The 20669-nt window shown below is 45.7% G+C and overlaps 1 protein-coding gene across 1 annotated transcript in view; it reads left to right on the top strand.

The window, feature by feature from the left end:
• Positions 1-7879: 7879 nt before the first annotated feature.
• LOC126337057 (circadian clock-controlled protein daywake) overlaps positions 7880-20669 on the top strand; it is a 100781-nt gene continuing 87991 nt past the window's right edge. The window contains exon 1 of the mRNA XM_050001385.1: positions 7880-8051. The gene's annotated coding sequence lies outside the window, so the exon portion shown is untranslated. The remainder of the gene's footprint in view (positions 8052-20669) is intronic.

The raw sequence follows: 20669 nt of genomic DNA on the forward strand, positions 1-20669 counted from the left end.
CAAGATACAGCATATTATATAAAAGCTCACGATGACGTGGCATCCCGAGCCACGTCCAATGGGCTGTGCCCATATATTGGGAAAAGGCACACGGATCTGCGTTATATCCACTCACCATCACGTAGTGGACAAAATGTCCAACAAGCCACATGATCGTATTGTTCTTCGATCGGGGAAAGAAGGTTGAATCGGGACGCACGAGAATCTCCCCCGAGATAGCCGCCTCTGAAACCCTGAGGAGAAAAGCGAGTTGTCGACGGAGCCATCTCCAGTGGCCATGACCACAGATGATCAACAGATGATGCAATGTAACATTTTCATGGCAACGATTGCAACGATACGTCACATTAAGACCAACACGAAAATGTCGCACTTTTTTAGGTACAATATCATGAACAACTTGGCACCACGAGGACGCCAATTGTATCGGGAAAAACGAGAGGCTAACGTTAGACCAAGCAATCTTCCAATTCGTTCCTGGCGAAAGGGCTTCCACAGAGGGAATACTATGAGGAATTGGCCAGCGGCTCCCGTAAGACGACAAAAGTCATCCAAACCTCCCAACAGCTACCAGCCACCCAAACGAGCAGCTATAGATCTCGATAAGGGTTCCAGAAACAGCACGTAGAGCGACATAAATAATGGACTGCCTAGAAGGACACCTTGTTCACAGTACGAGCAGCCCTTAGCGGCTCGCCATCTCACAACTGTTCATGACGTCGCCTTTCCGGCTCAGATCTTTTTTAATGTGTGACTTGTAAGTATTGCTTCTTTTCCAGTCAGCATAAACTTTAATTTTATTAATGTACTATATACCTAATGTGTTTTAGAACAGTTAGTCTAATTCTGAATACGACGCTCACAGTAGCGTCGAAACCAGGTCACTTCTGACTTAATAATTGTGACCGAGGGCTTATTTGTTCCAATATAAAACCAATAGTCGTCAATACTCGCGTAAGGAATCCACGAATAACGCGGTCGAATGCGTGGTCAAAATCAATGAAAAGCAAAGCGATAGGCACGGGAATTGTGAAAGCAATCGAAATTAAATCACGACATTCAGCAACGGGAGTCAGGAGAGAACGGCCCGGAAGAGAAATTTGATCGCTCGCAATGATGGTAGCCAACAATGCCGATAGTCGGCTATTTACCGCTCGCGCCCCTATTTTATAATCATAGTTGAAGAGGGTTATCGGGTGGACCTGATCCATACGCAATCGTCCCGGAATTTTGGGGATCAGGACAATTTTAGCAACCTTAAATCTGGGCAGAAGAAGGCCTCCGTGGAATACTTCATTCACCATAGAAGTTATCGTATCTCCAGTCAGGGGCAAAAATCCAATATAAAATTCTTTGGGAAGGCCATCGAAGCCAGGAAATTTGTAGGAGGGAGAACAAGCCATAATATCAAGTATATCATCACGATGGAATACAGAGAAAAACTCTTCCTGGAGGGCTGGAGTAACAACACTATCAAGGAGGGAGGTAAAATCAACAGGCGATGAACCGTCTGAATCCACCTCAGTATAAAGTTCGGAAAATTAGTGGTAAGGTTAACGCATGATATTAGATTGGGAGGACCACTCACGCCCATCTAGAGAACGAATGGTAGAAATACACGTTCTTTCAGATTGCTTGTAAAACCGAAGAAGATGATAGAGAGAGGACAACTCATCCTGTACAATTGAACGAGGCTGGAAACGCAGTCGGACACCATCAATTATCCTACGTTTGAGTTGTAGAAGTTTTGCCTTCACACGATGGTCTTCGACGACTCTCAAGGGGACATCACGAGCATTATTGTAAAGATCGCGAAGGACAGCGTAATAAAATTCCCAAGTTCGCCTTATTTCAGCCGCTTTTTCAGCGCTAAAATGCTTGAGCGTATATCGTATCCAGGGTTTAGCAAAGGTAACCCAGCATTCTAGAAACGAGGAATAACGCTCCTGGGACTGGGTTGTCCGCCGCCATACGTCTGCGATGATGCCTCCCACAGAGGGGTTCGTGAGATGTAGAGTGTCTAGCGCGAAAGATGGACCCGCTGCGGGACGTAGTTAAAAGTCATTGAAACAGCACAGTGATCAGTGAATCTGGCAGGAATTACATCAATCAATAGAAGCTGACTACATATGGGAGAAGATAAGTAAAAGTGGTCCAATCAGCTATATGAAGTAGCTGTAAAAAACGTAAACCGCACAAATGTAGGATACCTGCAAACCCAAGCATCATGGAGATGCAAGGACGTCACCATATCATTACGTTCACGACAATATGTATAACTGGGGGTCTGATCAACATGACGTAAGACGCAGTTAAACCACTCCCCAACAAAACCTTCCGCGGGTTGCGTCGTAGTAAATAAACACCTTCCTCCTTATAAAATCTCGTGCGATCGGATGAACGACCGGATCCAGACGGAGCGTAAATAAAAATTACGGTGGGGTTACAAAAACTACAGCCTATACCGCGACCATCATCTAGAGTTTCGAAGTACGGCAGCGGGATTCCATCTCGATAAAGCAAAAGCCATACCGGTAGAATTTTCAGGCGCGACATTGAAAAACATGGAGTATCTAGGAAAACAAAACACATCAAATAATACCTCTTGCAAACACACGATATCAGCTTGGAAATCATAAATAAACTGGCGTAACGCAGCAAGCCGTAATCGGGAACATATCCTCTTAGCATTGAGGGTTAGAAATGTATATGCCTGCATCCATTAGGACATGTAAGGTCAATGAAGCAACACTAAGGAAAAATCACTCACTACGTCCTTTTCTACACAACGTCCGGGGGCGGGGGAAAGAAGGTATAATTCTAATCCTCCTCTCGTTCTTCTTTTTACGACGCGCCGCTGCGCGTGCAGCTTTCAAACGCTGTTTCACACCACTCCGTGAAAACGTACACTCTTGATGTGGAAGGCTTGGGGACACGTCAAGCTCCAATTTGATACACGAGCCACCGCACTCATCGGAAATCGGGAAACACAACTCATAACGACTAACAGCAACATGAGGTACAAAAGAGACAGGTAATGCAGTGGCGGTGTCGGATGGCATCTCCTGATCATCAGGAAGAGAACCCGTAGAACCTGTTGCTCCACCGTCTCAGCGGGAAGGAGGGGTGGTATCTCACTGGAACACTGTAAAGACTGGCCAGCAGGCAACGTCTCTGCGGGAACATCTGAACGCACGGGAACCGTCGCGGCTATGGGTGAAGTAGGGGAGGCAGATTCAACACACATTTCATCAGCAACAGATGCAGCTACATCATCTCTGTTAATACTGGAATCGCAATTAAAGTCAGTGGACAGCTCATTATCGCCAGAAGGTACACCCTCTGTCAACGCCGTATCAGAAGAACGGGACTGGAGTGGGGTGTCCCCATAATCTGCACAGTCCTCAGTCCGCCGGCGTTTGACTTGCACTGCAGGAGCCGTCGTCCCCTCACGGACAGAGGCCGCACTGGGACGCGCCGGTAACGGTGGAAATTCGCGAGGAGTAGAGGCTAATGTAGCCCCTACATCACCTAAAGCCGGAGATTGACTGACAGCATACTGCGGTAACACTACGTCTGTTATTGTTAAAGGAAGACGTTTTTGGCAAGACAACGTCAAAACAGTAGTACGTCGCGGACAATCAGATTTGAGCTGACCGTTTTCGTTACAGAGACAACATGTTCTTTCTTGCCCTGCATACGTAACATGGATCCGGTACCCACAAACAGTTAAGTGGAAAGGAATTTTCTTTTTAACGCACATGTCCACCGTCCGATAACCATTATAACACTGGAAGCGATCTTGTGCTAACCAGAATTTCCATCGGTATGCCATATTACTCCAAAAGAAAGCGACGCCGTTTTAAGAAATGAATCGTCCACTGCAGGAGGAAGATCATAAATTGTAATCGGAGTGCAACATTTTCAAGGAGGACTTGACTAACGGAACCATGTCGATGTGTAAACACCGCTTTAGAACCAACCCGAGAGACAAGCCGTTCTAGTTGAACAGGATCATAAAACTTCACAAAGAATTCATACAAATCAGAATCAAAGTAAGCACTATCTAGATGGTCAGGCGTAAAACGGATAACATCAGCCAACCAACTGTGAATTTCTAAAGAGCCAGGTTGAACACGACGCATAGTCTTGTCAAAACTGAAACGAACAGTACCATGGCGCGGGCAGAAAACACCGCTGCCAAGAGAGAAACGACAACACACTTCGCTACGCAACTACGATGTGGCTCCGGCCGATACACCAAGACTGAGTCGCTTCGACACAAGCGGCTCTGCGGCACAGGCGGGAGGTAACGACGACTTGCTCGTCGACGTGCAAGGCGACGCTGAACGCTACGGAGGCGGACTGTTCTGAGGTATTCTAACGCGATTCGAGTAGCGAAAATTCTGGACGGCCATACCTAAGTACGAAGCCTCGTGTATGTTACGACTGGAGCATCGGCCTTTGACCATGCCAGAATACTTACGGCCACAAAAGTTAAGTGAATACCATGCGCTGTCTCCTCATTATCGGATTCTCAATGTGGGTGCCCCTTAGTAGCTCGCAGTAGAGTCATATTGCCACAATCGGAACACAACATATAGTCAAACACATAACATTGTCCGCCGAAAGAGGGAGTAGCCCGCTGAGGAAAGAAACTGTCTATAACAATAAGAGACGCTCTCTCTCTCTCTCTCTCTTACCAAGCATTAATCCCGACTTGTGGGGCCTGCTGGTTAATCGTATGTGGAATGTTAATTTTAAGAGGTGGCCAGATGCCCTTCCTGTCGCCACCCTATACACCCTCCCTCCCCCCCCCCCCCCCCCCGCCCCTCCAGGAAGGAATTAGTGTACCCCATATTTCTGCATCTACTGTAATCCATGGAATAGTGCGAATGTGTTCAGATGTCTGCGTGCCGTGTAACTGAGGCGGATCGTGGAGACCAGCCCGGCATTCACCTAGCGGGATATGGAAAACCGCCTAAAACACATATCCAGTCTGGCTGGTACACCAGACCCGCCGTTAATCCGCCGGGCAGATTCGATGCGGTGCCGGCTTCTCATTATCGGCTTCTCAATGTGGGTGCCCCTTAGTAGCTCGCAGTAGAATCATATTGCCACAATCTGAACACAACACATAGTCAAACACATAACATTGTCCGCCGAAAGAGGCAGTAGCCCGCTGAGGAAATAAACTATCTATAGCAATAAGAGACGCTCTCTCTCTCTCTTTCCAAGCATTAATCCCGATTTGTGGGGCCTGCTGGTTAATCGTATGTGGCATGTTAATTTTAAGAGGTGGCCAGATGCCCTTCCTGTCGCCATCATATACACACTCCCTCCCCCGCCCCGTCAAGGAAGGAATTAGTGTACCCCAACTTTCTGCATCTACTGTAATCCATGGAATAGTGCGAATGTGTTCAGATGTCTGAATGCCGTGTAACTGAGGCGGAACGTGGTCACCAGCCCGGATTTCACCTAGCGAGATGTGGAAAACCACCTAAAATCCACATCCAGGCTGGCTGGTACACCAGACCCGCCGTTAATCCGCCGGGCGGATTCGATGCGGTGCCGGCGCGCCTACATGCGTCCAGGAAGCAGCGCGTTATCGCTTTCGGCTACCTTGGCGGGTAGTTATGAGAGACAGTGATCAACCAGAACTACGACCACCGACGTACTAGATAATGGGGAAGGTGGCGATCTATCTGAGTTTGACCGAGGGCGATTGTGACAGCCCAGAGGCTCGGCACAAGCGTTCCACGACTTGTCGGTTGTTCGACCAGTGCTGTGGCGAGTATCTTCAACACATGGAAAAACCAAGGTGAAACCACGTCGAGCCACCGTGGGGTTGGGCGGCCACCACTCATTACGGATGTCGGACCTCACAGGTTGGACAGATTGGTTAAACAGCAGAGGCAGCGAGCTGTGTCGCAACTGAAACCTGACTTTAATGCTGGGCAGAGTCAGAATGGAACAGAAAAAAGTTTGTACAAACAACAGCGTTCTCAGAAATAGGGCATCATCGTCAATTGACAGTTATATCTGCGTAACAAAAACTTTTTCAATGGTTTCAATCCACTGTTCGCTGAATTTTGATTCCTCTATTTTTTTGACTATATTTTCCATGTTTCTGGTTTCGAAACATTAATTTCTTCTAATGTCGTAGGTATGTGCTACTGAAGTTACATAAATGCAAATATTTTCTGGATTGTAGAACTGTTTGTAAAAAATTATTTCTAGGCTATTCTGTTCTTTACGTGATAGCAATTTCTGTTAAGCTTGGCAGATGGCTATATCATACTTAATCTCCTTGACTTGTGTGTGTTTACAAAAAGACATTAAGCTCCCTTTGTATTTTATTTTTAAAATTAACTGCTATTATCTTCAAACGATCACGTGTCACTGTCCGCTCCTGATAGGCAGCGCAAGTCGTGTTGTTTTCGTGGCAGCAATATAAGCCAATGGGCCGTCAGTCTGATGTTCTTCCCAGCTGGGCACACGTGGGAAAGGCTAGAACATTATATTTTACTTTTGATAGGAGCGTAGCTGCTCCAAATTCTGACTATTGCTTTTTAACAATGCAATTTTACGTAAGTGACCTTTGCGCTTCATAGATATTGTTATCTTGGTTAATGTGTTTTTGGTCATACCTCATTTCCTATGTATCATTTTACAGGAACTAGCTACATTTGTTCTGATGAAGACACCCCTAGTAGGTGTGGAAGCCTAGGTCAATGCACCTACAGTTTTCGAGCAACGGGTGGGCTGTTTAATCTCGTGTCGGCGGTAATGACATCCACGTTTAAAACTGTAATCTTCGCACTTCGTTTGCTTTTGGTGATGTTCATTTTGAAATTAGCGTTCCCTACCTCAATCGGTAAAAACCGAAACCTTATAGTATTCCTTTTTTGTACTTGTGGCTGTCTGTTTCCCTCTACGTCCGTCTGTTAAGAAACGTTTTTCTGAGGAGGTCTATGGCCTCTTGTCTGTGTAAAAATCTTAATACTGTACGCCAATGCAGTAAAAAAAATATGGCCATTTACATCACGTATTTTGTGATCTGCCCACTATCGATATCGATAACAGGCAAAAATCGGCGAAATTTTCGATTCCAGAGATGGATGAAGTATCTATGTACGTCAAATGGTTCAAATGGCTCTGAGCACTATGTGGTCATCAGTCCCCTAGAACTTAGAACTACTTAAACCTAACTAACCTAAGGATATCATACACATCTATGTCCGAGGCAGGATTCGAACCTCCGACCGTAGCGGTCACGCGGTTCCACACTGAAGCACGGCCACACCAACCGGCTTATCGATAAACGTAATTAATCCTCTGTGAGCGTATGCTACTTGCACGTGTCCAAATTTTCTCCCTTCAAGACACTATCAGTTCTGCTCCACTGCTCTTTTAACTCCTTTGTTCTGTAAGAAATACATTCTCATCCGCAAACCTCGAAATACTATTTCTGCTCCCTGAATTTAAATTATTTTTCTGAATTTCTCGTTGCTTCTCTTTACTGTTTGTGCAGTGTACTGATTGAATATCCTCGGCGACTGATCGTGGTGTTACGATATTCGAGCCACCTAGAACGGATGATTTTCTGCCTGTTTAAACAATTACGAAACAGTATGAATATTTGGAATAAACGTAATGCACTGAAAAGTGGTTTGAAGACCCATCGTCTAGAATTTAACGAGTTAGCTTTTCCATGTGATGGGAACGAGGATTACGAGAGTCTAGTGCTCAAATGGAGCAATACTAACCTTTGTATGTAGACACATTTAGATTTAGTGCGTGAGAGGCCGGTGTTGCGCGGGTGGGGGAGCACCACTCGTATGTTTGTGCGGATGCTCGTTGAGCCGTGTCGGGGGGAGCGAGGCCCGTGGGAGAGTAGAGCGGCGGCGGAGGCCACTGGGTAGCCGCGGGAGAGAGCTTGGGCCCGCAGTCGCCGCCGCACGCCCCTGTCTGCAGCATAGCACGGCAGCGCTCCTCCACCACAAGCACAGGGCAGCCCGGCTCCTAGGCTCAGCTCAGCACGGCACACGGTGAGTGGCCAGATCCCTTCTCGCTTACTAAACTCTTGGCTCTCTCAGGACACCTCCTCATTGTTGAAATACTCAACCTGAGATCTCGGTGTGCCCATATAGGCGTTGGCTTACACGTCGTCTCTCTGCCATCAATCGAACTGACAGTTCGTCAACTGAACTGACAGAGCTACGGCCAATGGGTGCATATCAGCAATCGTGTTGACGAACTGCGCGGCAATATCCTCGTATTATAGGCTCTAGAAATTCAACGTGCGTCAGTCGTGGATTTTCTATCTTTCTTTTTTTCCAGAATCGGCTGGATTCTCTTCAGAATGAGCATAGCTGTTAGCAATTTTCGCTCGTAATGAAGAATGCAGTTAGTCATCGAAAGATGCGGTCTAGTACTCAAGACAAGCAGGGATCAAATTTTCAACAAATATTCACTGCAGGATTACTACAATGGAGTCCGCTCCATTACCTGGTTGTCAGGGCGTCTGACAGACATGCAGTGGGCCAGGGTTCGATTCCCGGACGGGTTGGAGATTTTCTCCGCTATGGGACTGAGTATTGTGTTATCTTCACCATTATTTCATCCTCATCGACACGCAAGTCACCCAATGTACATTTACATCTATACTCCGCAAGCCACGGTGTGTGGCGGAGGGCACTTTACGTGCCACTGTCATTACCTCCCTTTCCTGTTCCAGTCGCGTATGGTTCGCGGGAAGAACGACTGCCGGAAAGCCTCCGTGCGCGCTAGAATCTCTCGAATTTTAAATTCGTGATCTCCTCGGGAGGTATAAGTAGGGGGAAGCAATATATTCGATACCTCATCCAGAAACGGACCCACTCGAAACCTGGACAGCAAGATACACCGTGATGCAAAGCGCCTCTCTTACAGAGTCTGCCATTTGAGTTTGTTAAACATCTCCGTAACGCTATCACGCTTACCAAATAACCCTATGACGCAGCGCGCCGCTCTTCTTTGCATCTTCTCTATCTCCTCTGTCAACCCGACCTGGTACGGATCCCACACTGATGAGCAACATTCAAGTATAGGTCGAACGAGTGTTTTGTAAGCCACCTCCTTTGTCGAAGGACTCTCGCAGTGAATCTCAACCTGGCACCCGCCTTACCAACAATTAATTTTATATGATCATTCCACTTCAGATCGTTCCGTACTCATACTCCCAGACATTTTACAGAATTAACTGCTACCAGCGTTTGTTTCGCTATCATATAATCATACAATAAGAGATCCTTCTTTCTATGTATTCGCAATACATTACATTTGGCTATTTTAAGGGCCAGTTGCCACTCTCTGCACCAAGTGCCTACCCGCTGCAGATATTCCTGCATTTCGCTGCAATTTCCTAATGCTGCAACTTCTTTGTATACTACAGCATCATCCGCGAAAAGCCGCATGGAACCTCCGACACTATCTACTACTTCTAATGTCAACTGAAAGGACTGCCAGTTCGGTGGCCGAACGCCTCAGGTGCGACTCTCGGCCATCAATGCTTACTATCATTTCATTTCACTACAAGGGAGGCCTTTTACATTGTCATGAACGGTGTTAGCAGTAACGTCATCTCTTACTGAATTACTCTGCCGTCTCTTACGACGGCAGAATACAGGAGCCAATGTCCTGCTACATCTACTCTTACTTTGGGTAAAATGAAATCTGTACCTGTTTCACACCGCAAGTATGCTGTCGTAGGACAGACACTAATTTTGAGCTGCTTTAACATTGTGTGTTCCAACAGGCATACCATCTGATATTAGCTTAGCATTATCGGGGACAGCAAACACCTCTGTTACAAATCGTGTTTGTATTTTGGTTCCTTCATTTACCCTTTAAGTTTCATCTGTTAATTGTTTTATTCATTACCCCTGGAAGTTTTCCGAGGTTTTCCTTTGCCAAATGAGTTAATCCAGTTTCCTTCATTTCTCTGTCTAAACATACTGCTTTTATCGTTTACTCCTTCACTTTTGGGAACGGCACAACCTTCATCTCAATGCACTTGGTCTCGATAAACAGGCAACTTGTAAACACGGAGATGTCTACACTGCGCCATCCCCCACTCTTCCTACGGTATCAGGTTCGAATCCTGCCTCGGGCATGGATGTGTGTGATGCCCTTAGGTTAGTTAGGTTTAAGTAGTTCTAAGTTCTAGGGGACTGATGACCTCAGAAGTTAAGTCCCGTAGTGCTCAGAGCCATTTGAACCACGCCCTTCGAGCACTTCTCTCTATAAGCAACTAGTTTCCCTGAGTTCTTCATTCCAGACAACGACTTTTGTAAAAATACGTTACGGAATCACTACATAATTTTTCAAACGACTTGGAAACTACAAATGAAAAAAGTTTAATTTCAACTCTTCTCGGGTGTTCAGACAGTCTGACAGTGTTCAGATAAGTCAGTACGTATGGTAGTACTCCAAACTCCCACCACCAGTCTGCCTACCGTGCATAATCAACACTGTGTCTTCATACTCGTAATAAGAAATTAGTGTCCAGTAACACTTTCTTCGCCAACACTATTATTCATGGCCCGGTATCGAGCGTCACATGTGCACTATATTGTGGCCGAAGACTGTGATGAGTACTTTCGCACTATGATGCTTTCCACGTGCTTTACAAGGGAGGGTTAAATCGAGTCCGACGCACTGTCCGCTCCTCTTGTAGACCATTAAGGTGTTTGTGGAGCTCAAAATCCCCCTGCGGAGCATATGTTTGGCATTTATCCTAAGAAAGGACACACGTTCTGGTGACGAACAGCTTCATGTTGCGGACCGTGACCAAGCACCAGGATTCCAGTGGGCTGGCTCTATGTACACAGTCCTCTCGCAAGCAAGTGCTACTGATTTTGAATACCGAGACAGGAAACTAATAACAATGCCGCTACAAACAGTATTATCGAACAGTTGCTTATCATTTTTTTAAATAGAGATGGAGTCCCTCCTCTATTTAAAAAAAATGATAAGCAACTGTTCGATAATACTGTTTGTAGCGGCATTGTTATTAGTTTCCTGTCTCGGTATTCAAAATCAGTAGCACTTGCTTATCACTTTGATTCGTGTTATTTAACTAATGCTGCTTAGACTTCTAGAGCATAGAAGTATCAGACGGATTTTCTTGAATTACTTAGTCGAAAATTATTCAAATGCTGCTGTCTTGACTGAACTAGTATGATGTACAGACTATAAACAGACATATGGAATGGTAAGGCGGATAACAAAACCTAAATATTAAAGGTGGACATTTTAATCTAGTGAATGAATTTTGGAAGTCGTCGTCGATCTTTCCACGACAAACACATTAGGATTAACGCTTTGCTGTACGTGGAAGACATACCGACGTTCCGTATACTGTTACGCCTTTCAGAGAACGACAGCGCTGCAGTCTAGCGGCTTTCTCCCGGTGAAATAAGAAGCGCAGCACAAAGTGCCGGCTTCCGCTGTGGAGCGGTGCTTTCTCTTCTTCGCGAAGCTGTACTGTTCGCGGCGCGCTTGATGACTTAGCTGTTTCAGCAAAGGTGCAGATAGCACCTCGGTACCTAGTGTATAAACGTCGTAACAGCTTTCACTGTGAAGAAGTTTCCATTCCCACTGAATCTGTGGTCTCTGATTACGTGATCGGTTCCTGATCGTTTTTGTTAGGTATTCTTGTATTTCTGGATTTAAAAACATGCTCATGGACATAAAGCGTTACAACTGTGATAGGTCCACTATTATTTTCTATATACACTGAAGGAAAAAATTCGCAACTCCAAGAAATTATTAATCTAGAGTAATGAAATTTCTAGGATGCATTTGCCTAGGTAACACATTAAAATGGTTAACATTGCAAGTTCACAGGTTAATGTTAGCGAGAGATGAGCCATCGCAATTGTGAAAATACTGGCACATTAATAACCAGTGTAACTGCTAGAATTTTGAATACAAGCCTCCAAATGTGCTTGCATTGTGGTGTAAGAGTTCCGGATGTTGGTATGTGTGATGCAGTTCCATGCCTGTTGTGCTTGGTCGATCAGTGTAGTAACGGTTAATGCCGTTTGTGGGTAATGCTGGAGTCGTCCGATTATGTCCCGTATGTGCTCGATTGGAGACAGATCTGATGAGCGAGCAGGCCAAGGCTACATGTCGGCACGCAATAGAGCATGTTGGGTTACAACAGCGGTATATGGGCGAGCGTTATTCTGTTGGAAAACACCCATTGGAATGCTGTTCAAGCGCTGCAGTCATGGACTGTGCGGCTGGTCCCAGCGGAGGCTCCAGTCCTCCCTCGGGCATGGGTGTGTGTGTTTGTCCTTAGGATAATTTAGGTTAAGTAGTGTGTAAGCTTAGGGACTAATGAACTTAGCAGTTAAGTCCCATAAGATTTCACACACATTTGAACATTATTTTGAATGCTGTTCATGAATGGCACCACAACAAGCTGAATCACCAGACTGACGCACAGATTTGCAGTCAGGCTGCGTAGGATAACCAGGATGCATAGCATAACCACGATAGTGCTCCTGCTGTCGTACGAAATAGCGTCCCCAGTCATAACTCAAGTGTGCCTAGCAGACAGATAGGTTCGTTGCAGACCCCCAACTGGCCTCCTTCTAACCAACACACCGCCATCACCAGCACCGAGGCAGAACGAATTTTCATCAGAAAACACAACAGGGCTCCACTCTGCTCTCACGTGACACCAGTTAACCTGTAAATGACAATGGTTTGGGGTCAGAAGAGTGAAAGTTACAGAGCGTCTGGTTCGGAGCTATCCCTTAAGTGACCGATTTGTAACAGCTCGTTGTGTCACTGTGGTGACAGCTGCTGCTCAGATTGTTGCAGCAGATGCAGTACGATGCACCAGGGCCATATGCCAATCACGACGGTCTTTTCTCAGGGTAGCGCCACATAGCCGTCCAAAGCTCGGTCTTCTTGCGACCCTACATTCTCGTGACCACCTCTGCCAGCTGTCCAGCGCAATGTCTACATTCCTGCCAAGGATTTATGCAGTAAGCAGAAGGAACATCCAGCTTCTTGTATTCCTATTACACGAACTCGTTAAAACTTGGTAAGTTGTTGATAACGGCGTCTTTATAGTCTTAAAGGCATCCTTGCAACTCACGACGTCCAATCCCAAAGATAGTCATCGCACACGACCGTCACAGCGTGTATTTAAAGCAAACCTGATTTGCATCCTCATAGTGGTGCTGTTAGCACTACGTTTGTGTGACTGGTGGAAAATTTGAATGTACGTCATGTTTCAAATGTAGAAACATATCCACCAACTTTCGTATGTCCTTCTTAGTGTCGAGATTTTTTTCCTGATGTGTGAATAAATGATCTGTCGGACAGAGTGGCCAGCAGTCTGACGTTTTTTGCTGATGGCGCTGTGGTGTACGGGAATCTGTCGAAGATGACTGATTGTAGGATGACAAAAGACGCCGGCCGGAGTGGCCGAGCGGTTCTAGGCGCTACAGTCTGGAGCCGCGAGGGCGCTACGGTCGCAGGTATGAATCATGCCTCGGGCATGGATGTGTGTGATGTCCTTGGGTTAGTTAGGTTCTATGTTCTAGGGGACTGAAGACCACAGCATTTAAGTCCCATAGTGCTCAGAGCCATTTGACAAAAGACGACTTATACAAATCCGCCCAGCGGATTAACGACGAGGGCCAGTATGACGGTCAGCCTGGATGTGGTTTTTAGGCGGTTTTCTTCATCCCGCTAGGTGAATACCGGGATGGTCTCCAAGTCCCGCCTCAGTTACACGATTCACAGACATCTGAAAACGTTCGCACTATTTCATGACTTAACACTCGACGCAGACAGGTGGGGTACAAACACTACTGCCTCCCTGGGGGGTTCGGGGCGGCGGCAGGAAGGGCATCCGCCACCCTCTGCCATTAACAATACCAATTCCGTTATAGCAAATCCGACCCCACGTTGGAGCAGGACACAGGCCCGAAAAAGAAAGAAAGAAAGAAGACAACTTATACAAAATTTCTCGTTGGCGTGATGAGTGGCAGCTGGCTCTCAATGTTGAAAAATGTAAGTTAATGCGGGTGACTAGGAAAAACAAATCCATAATGTTTGTATAAGTCGCTAGTAGTGTCCTGACTGGCACAGTGACGTCGTTTAAAGATCTGGGCGTAACGCTGCGAAGCGATATGTGAGATTTGTGGAAGGAAAGGCGAATGGTCGACTTCGGTTTATCAGGGAATTTTAAGAAAGTGTGGTTTATCTGGAAAGGGTTCGCATATATGAGGCTAGTGTGACCTATTTTGTAGTGCTACTTGAGTGTTTGGGATCCACACTAGGTCGGGTTAAAGGAAAATATCGAAGCAGTTCAGAGGCGCCCTGCTAGCTTTGTTACCGGTTTGTTCGGAAAACACGCAAGTCTTACAGAGATACTTGGAGAACTCAAATGGGAATCTCTGGAGGGAAAGCAATGTTCTTTTCGAAGAGTGCTATTAAAAAAAATACACAATGGCATTTGAAGCTGACTGCAGAGCGATTTTTCTGCAACGACCACACGTTGCCCGTAAGGACCACAAAGATAAGATACGAGAAATTAGGGCTCATGCGGAGGCATACAGACAGTCGTTTTTGCTTCGTTCTGTTTGCGAGTGGAAGAGGAAGTGAGATGACTAGAGGTGGTAAAGGGCACCCTCTGCCACGCATCGTACGGTGCCTTGAGGATTATGTATGTAGATATAGATGTAGAATTGTATTGTGATCAATATTAGCGCGTTTCTGCCTTATCGGAGAAAATTAGTCTTTCGATCAATTATTCGTGGTAATAGTTTGGTGCTTTGTTAACAGTTCCATTCCGAACGCGTAGTCGTGTATTGACTCTTTGCTGGGCCAACAATGGCCGTATACAGCAAGAATGAGATTGCTAATTACTCACGTAAAGGTAAATTGAACATGAATAAAACATCAAACACCTGCCGATTGATGCTTTACTCCCACGACCGTTTTCGATGCGTTAAACCTGCGTCTTCACATGATACTACATAGAGAGGAAAGCATCATTGTAATCTATATAATCAGAAAGTCGAGGACAGCCAATAAAAACAAACGTAAGTGGAAAATGCTTACAGTAATGTCACACGGACACGTCCACAGCGTTCGTAGTCACACCATCCAATCCTAGAAAGTGGGGAAGTACTCAACAAATAATAACCGGCAGACCATTAGGACGAAGAGTGCAGGGGATGAGACACTATGGAAAAACGAGTAGTAATTAAATATAAGAAATATGGTAATTCAAAAATGTAAATTAAGATACCAACTATTGGCCGTCTGTTTGAGAAACGTAACCCACTAACAAGCCCGTTACCACAGACAGAAAACAAGAGGAAAGAAGTTATGCAACATTAAAAATCGGGAAGTGAGAAGTTAACTTAACTGTTAGGCACACATGTGTTTCCATATGCAACGACTGGTTATCAGGATATGAGTTTCAACGTGGTATTATAGTCGGCGCACGAGCGATGGGGCGCAGCAATTTCCGAGACAGCGATGAAGTGGAGATTTTCCTGTACGACCATTTCACGAGTGTACCGTCGATATCCAGAATCCGGTTGAATCTTCCCCTTTGAAAAATTGTACATGACTGTGCTTAAACTGACACCCAATACTTTTTTAGCGCAACGCAGTCTGACTTTCAGTAATCCCTACAAGAGAATGGCCCTGACTAACATTAACCTACATGTTTCACAAATCACTTACCACACAAAAATCTTCGTTACTCGAACTACTGCAATACAGCGAGCACCACTACTGCCAGATAAATAAAAGATTCAAACTATGGAAGTCACTAACTACTGATAGGCACAGTTAGCAAATGAAAGATTTTAATAGAGAACAAACAATGTATTTACCTTAATATAATATACACTCCTGGAAATTGAAATAAGAACACCGTGAATTCATTGTCCCAGGAAGGGGAAACTTTATTGACACATTCCTGGGGTCAGATACATCACATGATCACACTGACAGAACAACAGGCACATAGACACAGGCAACAGAGCATGCACAATGTCGGCACTAGTACAGTGTATATCCACCTTCCGCAGCAATGCAGGCTGCTATTCTCCCATGGAGACGATCGTAGAGATGATGGATGTAGTCCTGTGGAACGGCTTGCCATGCCATTTCCACCTGGGGCCTCAGTTGGACCAGCGTTCGTGCTGGACGTGCAGACCGCGTGAGACGACGCTTCATCCAGTCCCAAACATGCTCAATGGGGGACAGATCCGGAGATCTTGCTGGCCAGGGTAATTGACTTACACCTTCTAGATCACGTTGGGTGGCACGGGATATATGAAGACGTGCATTGTCCTGTTGGAACAGTAAGTTCCCTTGCCGGTCTAGGAATGGTAGAACGATGGGTTCGATGACGGTTTGGATGTACCGTGCATGCACTATTCAGTGTCCCCTCGACGATCACCAGAGGTGTACGGCCAGTGTAGGAGATCGCTCCCCACACCATGATGCCGGGTATTGGCCCTGTGTGCCTCGGTCGTATGCAGTCCTGATTGTGGCGCTCACCTGCACGGCGCCAAACACGCATACGACCATCATTGGCACCAAGGCAGAAGCGACTCTCATCGCTGAAGACGACACGTCTCCATTCGTCCCTCCATTCACACCTGTCACGACACCACTGGAGGCGGGCTGCACGATGTTGGGGCGTGAACGGAAGACGGCCTAACGGTGTGCGGGACCGTAGCCGAGCTTCACGGAGACGGTTGCGAATGGTCCTCGCCGATACCCCAGGAGCAACAGTGTCCCTAATTTTCTGGGAAGTGGCGGTGCGGTCCCCTATGGCACTGCGTAGGATCCTACGGTCTTGGCGTGCATCCGTGCGTCGCTGCGGTCCGGTCCCAGGTCGACGGGCACGTGCACCTTCCGCCGACCACTGGCAACAGCATCGATGTGCTGTGGAGACCTCACGCCCCACGTGTTGAGCAATTCGGCGGTAGGTCCACCCGGCCTCCCGCATGCCCACTATACGCCCTCGCTCAAAGTCCGTCAACTGCACATACGGTTCACGTCCACGCTGTCGCGGCATGCTACCAGTGTTAAAGACTGCGATGGAGCTCCGTATGCCACGGCAAACTGGCTGACACTGACGGCGGCGGTGCACAAATGCTGCGCAGCTAGCGCCATTCGACGGCCAACACCGCGGTCCCTGGTGTGTCCGCTGTGCCGTGCGTGTGACCATTGCTTGTACAGCCCTCTCGCAGTGTCCGGAGCAAGTATGGTGGGTCTGACACACCGGTGTCAATGTGTTCTTTTTTCCATTTCCAGGAGTATATATATCAGTTCATGACATCCAGTCTTACAAATTTACTCTCTCTGATGGACACACGTCCAGATCATCCTCTCTCAAAACTCCGCCATCTCACTCCCCACATCCACCACTGCTGGCGGCTCACCTCCAACTGCCGCAACGCTATGCGCTGTTAACATCCAGCTGCCCAACGCTACAATGGCGAGTATTACAACAATGCCAACTAGCCATATACTGCACACAGCACAGCTAGTGATTTTCATACAGAGCGCTACGTGGCGGCGGCGTTACCAATATAAGAACCTAAACAGCCTACTTACACGGTGAAACATCAAATATGCGACATAACTGCCGCCAGCAAAAGATCCTGCCAGAACAGGACCTACGACGGCTGAAGAGAATCGTTCAGCGTGACAGAAGTTCCAGCCTTCCGCAAATTACTGCAGATTTCAGTGCGTCGACAAGTGTCAGTGTGCGAAACGTTCAACGAAACATAATCGATATTGGCTTTCGGAGCCGAAAGCCCACACGTGAACCCTTGATGACTGCACGACATAAAGCTTTACGCCTCGCCTGGGGCAGTCAACACCGACATTCGACTGTTGATGACTGGAAACATGTTGCCTGATCGGCCGAGTTTCAAATTGTATCGAGCGGGTATGGAGACAACGTCATGAATTCATGGACTCTGAATGTTCAAGCTGGTGGAGGCTCTGTAATGCTGTGTGGAGTGTGCAATTGAAGTGATATGGGACCCCTGATACGTCCCGATACGACTCTGAGAGGTCACATGTACTTAAGCATCCTTTCTGATGGCCTGCATCCATTCATGACCATTGTGCATTCCGACAGATTTGGGAAATTCCAGTAAGACAATGCGACACTCCATATGTCAGAATTGCTACAAAGTGTCTCTAGGAACACTGTTCTGTTTAAACACTTCCTCTGCCCACCATACTTTCCATACATGACCTTTATGGAGCATATCTGGGATGCTTTGCAACGTGCTTTTCATAAGAGATCTTCACCCCGCTTGTGCTGTTACGGATTTTTAACAGCCCTGAAGGATTCATGGCGTCAATTCCCGTTGCACTTGAATTGGCACGAATAAAGAACATAACATTTTAATATGATTTCAAATGTATTAGTCGGGGATTAATGTACAAGAAGTGAATACAAAAAGTCATGGGATCTAAGGAATAAAATTTCACTTTTTCAACAATCAAAATTACTTAGAATACCACAATGTATAGCTCCATCTGGTTATTTAAAATATTCAGTAGAAGTGTGTTCTTGCTTAGGACAGTAACTTACATAAAGTTACTTCTGTGAGCATGGCGGGATGGATGACACAGTAGTTTAGTCCCTGTAGACTCATAACCGCCACCATACTCACGAGCAAGGGGTGGTGCGGTCTACCCATGTCAAGTGCCTCTGGATACGGCCAGTACCTGAGTTCCAGAAATTCGTGGGCGTGGTGTTTTTCCTCCCATCGTCTCTGCCTATTGGGAATATCTCCATATTTTGTCTAAAATCATATTCTTGAAAGAATTAACTTTGGAAAGTGATTTAGAAAAGATTGTTGCATGGTATGACAGGTGGCAGTTGACGCTAAATAACGAAAGTCCCAAAAAAAAAAAAATCCGTTCGAATTCGATTACTCGATAAACAGTACAATTCTAGTACAATTCTCAAGGCTGTCAATTCAACTAAGTACCTGGGTGTTAAAATTACGAACAACTTCAGTTGGAAAGGCCACATAGATAATATTGTGGGGAAGGCGAGCCAAAGGTTGCGTTTCATTGGCAGGACACTTAGAAGATGCAACAAGTCCGCTAAAGAGATAGCTTACACTACACTCGTTCGTCCTCTGTTAGAATATTGCTGCGCTGTGTGGGGTCCTCACCAGGTGGGATTGACGGAGGACATCGAAAGGATGTAAAATAGGGCAGCTAATTTTGTATCATCACGTAATAGGGGAGAGAGTGTGGTAGTTATGATACGCGAGTTGGGATGGAAGTCACTAAAGCAAAGACGTTTTTCGTCGCGGCGGGATCTATTTACGAAATTTGAGTCACCAACTTTATCTTCCGAATACGAAAATATTTTGTTGAGCCCAACCTACATAGGTAGGAATGATCATCAAAATAAAAAAAGAGAAATCAGAGCTCGAACAGAAAGGTTTAGGTGTTTTCCTGCGTGCTGTTCGAGAGTGGAATGGTAGAGAGATAGTATGATTGTGGTTCGATGAACCCTCTGCCAAGCACTTAAATGCGAATTGCAGAGTAGTCATGTAGATGTAGATCGACTAATATTTATTTCCATTACATTTCGTTTTGACTAATAAAGGCGCAACTGTGTGTTGCTGTTTATTCTAAACAGGATATCATGGCTACAGCTTTCGAGACAGACCAACCAAGGGCCGTCATGAGAATGACGAAGTCCAAACATTTGTACTTAGCGGGTTAAACGTTTTACTTGAATATAGCTTCACAGTAGAAACGTTGTACTGCGCAAAGTGAAATCGAAATGAATAACAGTCGATGCAGGAAACGTATTTCTTTCAAGAAGCTTATCATGGTTGTGGACCCTGTTGCAATTGTAATCACGTGGTACCAGCATCACCTGCCACGAAAAGCCCTTATTATTGCTACAAGTTTGACTATCACAAATTGTCATCACGTGTAGGAAGCTCGTAATCGAAATGTGTCTACTTTTCAATCATTACCCGCAAGGAGTGAGACACCATACATTGAAAATATTTCAGTATTTCAATTTAGGCGAAACCGTATAAGGTAGTCACACTGGTTGTTTGTATTAACTCGTACTGAAGAAGACTTTTTGAAGCGTGGCCGCACTATCTGCATCTATTGTGTGAAGTTTCAGTTATTTCTGTTGTTCATATTTTTCTGTTACTGGTGCCGGTGAGCAAAATTTAAACCATTGTTATCATTCGATTTAACTACATAACTTTTTCTGTGCTGATGATCGGATTCTACAGATATGTAGCGTATTATTCAATACATTATTTGCGGTCTTCCTTAATAGTTATGAAACACAGAATACTGGACACTACTTAAAGTTCTCAAAATGGCATGCTTGTCACACAACCAAACAGGATGGCTGCCACGCGGGACAACCATCCCCATGAAAATATTTGTTTTTCTAATTCTGATACTATCCTATCTTCTTGTCTTCAATATCTAGATGCCTAGAAATTTCGGAAGGAAAACAGATAAAGGTCTGACACCACCAGACACTATGCTGAAAGCGCCTCTAATGGTAAAATTTGAAATAAATCCATACATACTGGTGCCAAAGTTTAAAATATAAA

The sequence above is a fragment of the Schistocerca gregaria genome, chromosome 2, assembly GCF_023897955.1.
Source record: "Schistocerca gregaria isolate iqSchGreg1 chromosome 2, iqSchGreg1.2, whole genome shotgun sequence".
In the NCBI taxonomy this organism is placed as follows: domain Eukaryota; kingdom Metazoa; phylum Arthropoda; class Insecta; order Orthoptera; family Acrididae; genus Schistocerca; species Schistocerca gregaria.